Here is an 8,748-nt window from a genome sequence, read left to right as displayed (position 1 = left end):
TTAGTACAGCAGGGATGATAAACTATCTATCTGAACTATGGTACTTCAACCATACTATGAGTGTAGCACCAGATGTGCTGCAATGGACATCTAATTCAATTTTGTAAAGTTTTGGGTTTTACTTTACAACAGAAAGTACACAGAAAATATTACCCATGAAGCCTTAAGCATCCCCTTGTGATAAACAGGTGAAAAATACTCCCTGTCCATGTAAATTCTTGTGTTACTATTGCAACAGCTGTGGCTCATACTACTTAGAATTCCAGACATATATAATGCAATTGTTTACTTCAGATTCCCTCAGAATTTTTTTCTTGGCAATACATAATACTTATGCCTCAGGAAGACTCTGGGAATTATACTTGAGCCTAGTCAATCAGATACATGCTGAAGCTGTTTTTCTCTCTTGGAAGACTGTTTTAATGATGGTTAACGTCTGTCTGTGATTCCATAGCTAACTGGATATCCGTCCTGACCGATACACAGACCAGCAGTTTATGGTGACTAAGTTTTGTTATACTTGGAGTGGGACAAGTCAAAACTGGTTACAGTTAAATGAGACAGGTTATGTGGGAGGGAAAAGGATCAGAAACCTGTGTATCTCAGGTTAAAAATACTGCTCTGCTTAAGTGAAATTGCAAATAGCTGTCTACTTAAAATATTATTTATCACCTTACACAAGGTCGGGGATATCCCAGTTGCCAAATTTCAGTGCATCAGTCGTTTGTTTTTCTTGAAAGATTATTGGACACTGAAATGTCTTTCCTTCAAGTTTCTAAATTATTGATTTCATAACCATGAACACCCTCCAGATATCTCTCAACTCTTCAGCCCCAAGGAAAGCAAGAGAACAATGGAAAATAAGGTATGAACTCCAACTTCTCATTTGTAACAGATTTTAATTTTTTCAGACCACCTGAATATTCCTTCTCATGTGAAAATTGAGATTACACAATGGTTATTACAAGAGATGGTTCACGCCACTATCCACAATTAAATTTTGCATTATTCTTTGTAACGTTCATCACTGAGACCTTTTTTGAAATGTAGTTTTCCTTCAATAGAACTTGGCAGTTCAAAACCCTTAATTCACCAGATGTCTTCTAATTTTTGCCTGAAGCTCCCTGCAGCCTTGTGTAACATTCACAAACTCTTTTTGCAAAAGGTTGCAAGTGGATCAATTAACATCTAGCTAAGCACATCCAATTGTTAAAAGCTATTATTATTGTAATCAAACAGACAACTTTTCCCCTTTGGGTCCTTTGGTACAAGGGCAAATTTAGCACCGTACTAATAACTAACGGCTTATCAACCAGAAGCAATGTAACTTGCTTCTAAGGCGGCAAGCTCAGGAAGTACTTCTGCAGTTCACATACGTAAAATACAGAAACTTCAGAAATATTTAAGTTTGAATACATTCTCTTCAAATCACCTCAATTGCTTGTCATTATAATTGTAACCTCTTATCTCTACTGCAGCAACCATTTCCCTTGGAAAAGGAAATTATGTTCGTTCATTGCTTCCATGATGATGCTCTCCAAATAATGCATATAAAATTAGCCATGCTGTTTCCATAAACCTTTAACAACTTGTTATCATAAAATGTAACTTAAAACTTCCTCCATAAAATAGCTGCTTACTGAATGCGTAACATTCAACAATTACTTGACAAACACCAGCCTCCCTGACTACTTTCAAAGCTACTTAGTAGCCAAGACCTTCACAGTGAATTCATATCCAGGTTTGCTTACTACTCAGGAATCAAATTTCATATTAATTTTATTGATCTTCTGCAGAATTTCAGCTATGGTTTGCCAATACCAGCCCTGTTTTTCTGCACAACTGCATTATTTCCAGATAATGGACATTTTTAATTTTGTAAGGAAAGACCAGTGCTTACAGCAGCAGTATGAATGGAAGGGCAAAAAGGTGCATTTCACCATTTCTAAAAGTTAAATCCAGTCTTCATGTTATGCACAACCCAGAAAACTCTAGGTGACAAAAGCTGAAGAGTAGATTAAGGCCAATGTGTTCCACAAGCATGATTGTTCTACTTTTTCAGTTCCCACAGTTTGGGCTTTTGTGTTCATTTTCTAGGTGGGTATGATCTTCTGAAGATGACTGGGGAACTGACTATCATGTTTTATAGTTCTGTGGCTTTTCAGTGAATGGCATACACAGAAAGAATACATACTTGCTGTCTTTATAGCACATGAAGGCATGTTGTGCGTATGAAGTTTCAGCTTTAAGGAAGAAGTAGAGAGATAACCGTGTTTTTAGCAAGCATGGTGCAACAGAGCAAAATTCAGAGCCTGAAAGTTCAGGATGGCCGGACTTACTATGAAAATAGAAGCAGTAATATGTAATACAGCTATGAACAACCTGCTTAGCTTTGCTGAAGATACAGAGAATTAAACAAACATTAGGGATAAAACAAACATATTCTACCTGAGGTACGTAACAGTACCATAGTTATAAGCTCATCCAAAATTTCTCAGATATTCACCTGATTTTTCCAGGAAAAAAAATAGTTTTGGTTTGATAATGTCAACTTCAACTTTCTGCAACATCATTGAAATACTTTGTGCGGATCTTTTCATTATAAGCCCCTTATACTTAAGATACATCTACTTTGAAATGCATCCATAAGTTTGGATTTGCATCTCTCTCTTAGCCTGCTACTGTATTCCTTCCCCATAAATTCAGTCCTTTCTTTGCAGATCATAGTGATTACAGCTTAGATGTTGAAATTTGTTCCAGTCCTGGGTATTCAACCTACCATTAACTTACTGCTCCCCTAATTTCCTCCTCTTCCTCTTCCCTCTTCCCCTTCAACTCACTCACTATCCAATAATGTTGCATAGTCTGAATAAGAAGGTCTGGAATATAGCTAGTTTTCTACTGGCTTTCTTATAATTCCTTCCTTCTCTCCTTCCCCCTACCCAAATTTCAGGATTGTTCCATACGTTCCTGTAATTGTTTTCACTGGAATCTGCCTTGCTGTACACAAGGCTTACTTTTCCCCAGGGAATGCTCCCAGTAATTGGATTCTATCCTTTCCTGCTCTGCCCTGTCCTGCAGAGGACATTCCACTCATTTGGACAGTACACAAATTTGGGGCTTATCCCCACCATGAATTCTCATACAGCTTCCAAGAGGAGAAGAGCACACCGCATTAGTGGCACTCTCCAATAGCACCAAGTTCCAGTGCCAGAACAGATCTACCAAAAGCCTATGACTCTAGGCTGGAAGCTACTGGGACCTCAGAAAGCCCCTAAAGGGGGAGCTTCATGGAGGTACTTGCTGAGAAGCACTAACCTCATTGTTTTTACAAAAGTCTTTCCTATACAGTTGAAGCAGGGCACATGCAGATGTTCAAAAATAAAACCAAGTTTTGGGTGTAAATTTGCAAAAAGGGACTTCCTGGCTTATAGCCAGTGCAATAGCTATAAAGCACAATTTTTGTACATTCAGTTGTAGTTAAAGACAACATCAATGCAAAAGACCGCTTGCTTGATCTCAGATCCTTGGTTATACACATTTTAAATTGGCCTCTGGGCAGAACAGAGGAACACAAACCAGCCATTAAGTTTTTTTATAGCAGTTGGAAATTAAAATTAAATATCTCAAGCACCGATCTTTCAAGAATTATATTTTCTAAAGTTTCACTTTTGTGGGTGCAGTTGCAGTATTACGTCACTTATTTCCACGTCTTGCTGCACAACCTTGTTTGTTTAGCTAAAACTCCATTTTTAGTGTTCAGATCAATGAGGACAAATAAGTTGGTTGACAATTTTCTACTATCCAGATCTTAGGATGGCTCCACTGACAAAAATAGTAGGAGTCCTTAAGCTGCATGCCTTTTAGCAAGTATTCACAGTACACTGTGAAATCACAGAGGCCCAGGATAGTTTTCACCAAAATGGAGACCAAGTTTGGAAAAAAAAGCCTGCCAGTACAGTCATAAATGTACTGAATTTGTGGCTTAGTTTAATCTGCTATTATGCTTTCGTAAAGCATGAGGCATAGGCAACAGCTAGTTTCCACTTTGAAGCTAATACAGTGTAAATATATTAAGCACCAAGCCTAATTACTGATTTACTATCAATTATTATTTTACAGTTCTCCAAGTTAGTTAACAGTTGTATAATCCCAGCCAATTTAGAAGTTAACATGTTACTCCCCTAGAATACTGGTGGAAAAGTGCAGTCCATCTCTGTGCATATGTTATTATCTACCTCTGTGCAAATCAGGTTTAAAATGTAAGATGAGAGGAACTGCCTAACCTTGAAGTCAACAATCTTAATACATGGCAACACACTGCCCTCCATTCTAGTACTTAAGGTAGCAGATGGTAGCCAACATCATCCAAGAAAGTATTTAGAGCCTAATGAGGACTACTTCCTCTTCTCTCCACCTGTTTTGGTACCAATTTTAGCAATAAAGATTAAACATTTAGTATGACCCTCAGCTGCCTTTTTCATGGTATTTGTGATTGTTCACCATCTGATCTACCAATGTCAGAAAAATGATTAATTCAGGTTGTGTGCTTAGAACATGCAATGATTAAGAAATAAGGCTTTCAGAGCAGAACATGAAAGAAGTTTCAGTAGGGTTTGAAAAGTGTAAAGTATCTGCAAATGCAAAGGATCAGGTACAGAACTGGAACCCTTTGTAGTGGCATGATCTGCAAAGAAATCAGGATGGTCTTTTAAGAGTAGGAGGAGAGGGAAGGATGAGAAAGAGAGAAGAAATATTAACAGCACTAATATTTTTTAACAAGTTGATTATGTTTGATCTAATAGCATAATCTGTACAGATGACATTTTCATTTGGAAAATGATTTGTTTTCTGTTTTGTATGAATAATTCAAAACATACATATTAATTTTAGTGGGGCAAATAAGGGTATAAAACATTTATGTCAGTACTTAAAGACTGGATATTTGATATGAGTGCAAATCTAATCTATACAAAATACATGTATGTCTAAGGACTGTTAATTTTTTTGTTTCTGTCTTCTAGAAATCCAGGATTTTTTAATAGATACCAAAATATTTAGCTAGCACAAAAGAACACAAATTATATCAGATTCCATTACCTAAGGATGTATTTTAACTATTAATTAATATTATGAAATGAATGGCATTAATTAATCTTGTGAAATGCCTTCAATGTTGCTAGAGCATTTCATCTGCAGATACATTCTGTAGTGCCATGTATGCAGAACACCACCCTTTGTCATTTCCACGTAATATGACTAACATTTTACCACAGTGTTGTCCCAGTCCTTACTGATCTTTAGCTCAAGCCAGAAGATGTTAGCTCTGTATTTAATAGCCTCCACCATATTTTTCTCTCATAAAACTCTCCATTCACTTTTGAGATCAATGTAAACTTCTAACAAACACAACAGCCTTTGTCAGTTGTTGAGAAAACACCTCTTTTTGTTTGCTTGAACCTGCTACATGCTAGGTCTTGTACTGCAAAAGATACCAAAAAGCCATTCCCTATTTTGTCCATGCCACTCAGATTTTCTTTATCCCTAGTATCTCAGTAAGGTAAGTGTTCTAAGAGAATCACTAGGCTGATTCCAGTGTATAAACATGACTGTTTTTGTTCCTAAAGGCTTTTGCTTAAAACACCAGAAGATCACAGTTTTCTCATTTCAGTCCACACTGCTGAAATACTCCATGGAAACACATGGACTAAGAGCAACTCTTACAATCTAATCCATGGAAACCAGAACTGAGATAAGAATTAGGGTTGCAGTCTACATTTATACAACAGTCTAACTGTGAAAGATGATCTAACTATGAAGATGGAAAGAATTCCTTATGTTACATACATTGTGATGTATGTAACCGTTTTATTGTAAAATGAGCATCAGTGGGCTGAATGGCAAATACCTTATAACAAGAAGGTGCATTAGATTCCTAAAGAGTCTTTCATGGGACTGAGCAGTCGGGGGTAATAGTCTACTGGTATGGCATGAATGATGTGCTCCACTAGATACATCCACTTTCATCAATGTCTATCATTTGGTTGACTCTACTATATTAAATTTAAGTGGACAGTAAAAAGCAAGAGTTTTCCAGTACAACATCAATAAAACTTCCTAGTATGCATCATAGTATATTGTATTCTTTTTTGGACAGTCTCATCTGTAATCACATAACAGATTCGTGGCTATTCAACCTTTCATCCTCTATTAGTAACACATTTGTCTTGTCATACTACCTATGTGGTACTGCCATTTCTATTTTAAGGAGGTTTTTTAACCTCAAAGCAAATGTTTATTTAAGTAATTTACTCCTGTCTAGTAAAAGTGCATGGAAAAGTGGAGTCCCTTCAATAATGTGTGTTTTATTACCAGAGCAAGCACTTTCTCTACATTCACAGCTAATAATAAGTACCCACACTGAACGCTTAAGCAGAATGGCATTTCAGTTCTTCACCAATCCCTTCAACAGGACTGCCTGAAGATTAAGTTGCTATACCGTGGAGGCAGTATAAAATTCCGTCTTTCAAGGGCCACATTCTTATTAAAGGAGGGGAGGAAAGAAGGATGGGAAATGGTCTGTGGTTATTGACTCTACAGTTATTTACATAACAAGAGACCATTTATCTTATGGTAGAACACTATTCTGATGCCAAGCAAATTGAAAGGTCAATACTGTGAAAAGAGCATTTAAAATTTAAAATATTTTATTTAAATGTTCAGCTATTTGACAGTTCAAGATTGGACCAGAAGCGTGAGCAGTTAGTTATGGGTGCATAAGCATTATGGAGTAGCTAACATTTAGAACTTGTTTGCGCATGTGCAGAAATATACAGAGCATGATTATCAGCAGTAAACTGCAAAGTTGTGCAGTTCTAAAAAATGCTTTTATCAACATTGGGGAATCATTTTAAGAGCTTTCCTGTAACTGTTTGGCTGGCCTTTCTTTCCCTTCCCCTTTCAGCTACACAAAGGAACAGTACAGAAGTGCTGAGTTGAAATACAAGAAAGGGTGAAGAAAGAACTAACGCAAAATTGTACTGGAATTTGAAGTTACACTTAAACTGAAAGGTCCTTCTCCATCCTGATGTTCCCACCAAATTTTTCTCAAGTGCTAGTCAGTGCACTTACCACAAAAAGGAGGTATTTATAATGCAATGCAGTCACCATCACAATTTGGTAGGGCTTAGAACTGTAGCATATGGGGCGAGCTCCCTGAAATTTAACATTCAATCAAGTGCAACAAGACTCACGGCAGTTCATTGCTCCCCTTGTCTAATTCTAAATCAGCATGATTCAATTTATCTTTTCTTACCAAGACACTGATGCTTATTATCCATAACCATTACAATTTCCAGCACTTCTCTCCAGCTGAGCATGTTAAGGGCATACAGAAGTTGTTAACACATTTCAGTAGTAGTTCTGTGAAATTACTGTGTGATCTTTCACTCATCCTGTCAAGAAACATGCTGCCATTCTTGATGCTGACATTTCCAAGTTTATTTTTGGAGAGGAAAAGGGGAGAAAAGTGCCATTTTATATATGTTACAGCAACACAGCAAAGAACTTACTCAAAAACACTACCAAGTAGCTCTTCCAAACACTCATTTTTAGGTACAGCAATGTAGTTCACTGTAATGCCATCAGTCCTCTCCACTGTATCACTGATACCAGCCTTTATTAGAGACACTTACTTACTCAGGGCAATCCTTAAGAGGAACATAAGGTCTAAATACCATCAGCTATAAAGCTAGTAATCACTACTCCTTTGTCGCAACACATATGTGCCATTATTTCAAATACAAGCACAGGTACTTTCTCAGTTCCTAGGACCTGCTCACAGATTACTCTGAAAGAATTCTGAAAGAATTACTTGTGAGTTTTAGACCTATTATACCTCAGAAACAGCAGAAAGCACAGAACAGACTTTCACAACACGCTGCAGCAGTAACACATCACACCAACTTTGTCTGAGATCAGCTTCAGACACGGGGGCTGACTTAGGAGCTAGACAAACAAGAACTGCAAACTAGATTTCACACCATCCTAAATGATGCAGAAACAGATGACTCATTCCCTATCAAGCAAAAGAGAAAATAATTAGAACATCAGAGTTCCATAGCAAAATAGTCTCTGAACAGTCTGGTTCCAGCTCCTTAAGGACCAAAAACCCACAAATCTCCATAGAAAATTTCCTTGTCTTCTTTTGTGCAATGGAACACAAGGCAAATGTCTCCCAAAAACATATGTAAGATTATTTCAGAGAGTGCTTTTTGCAACATATGTACAATCCTTTATAATGTTTTTTTCTCACACAGCAAGTCTGCCTTGTAGACATTTGAAGTATCACATTACACAAAATTCCATTTCTGTTTCCAACACAGCATGATGGCATAAATTTTTGACTAGATTTCCAAATGTGTTTTGGTGACCAAAGAAACAGATAGGCACTTAAACTGCTGAAGGTCACTCAAAAACCTTACCAGGTGCTTAACTGTTAGTTAAAATTAACAGATAATAAGTAACTAATTTGCTTGAATATCATGTGGATTTTTTAGGAGACCCTTTTTCCCTCTTCAGCCACATAAATACTTTGAAAAGGTGGCCCAGTGTCATGCAGCACTTCCCACTCCAGCTTGTGTAACTTCAGGAACATCTACTTGCCTTCTCAATCACATATTCCCCTGAAATAAGTGAATGGTTTTCAGTACAAAAAGATCAGATCAGTTCATGTTAATCAGATTCTCT

Source organism: Phaethon lepturus, unplaced genomic scaffold, assembly GCF_000687285.1.
Source record: "Phaethon lepturus isolate BGI_N335 unplaced genomic scaffold, ASM68728v1 scaffold44074, whole genome shotgun sequence".
NCBI classification, from domain to species: Eukaryota; Metazoa; Chordata; class Aves; order Phaethontiformes; family Phaethontidae; genus Phaethon; species Phaethon lepturus.
The sequence above is the reverse complement of the archived record's forward strand: the minus strand, read 5'-3'. Positions refer to the sequence as shown.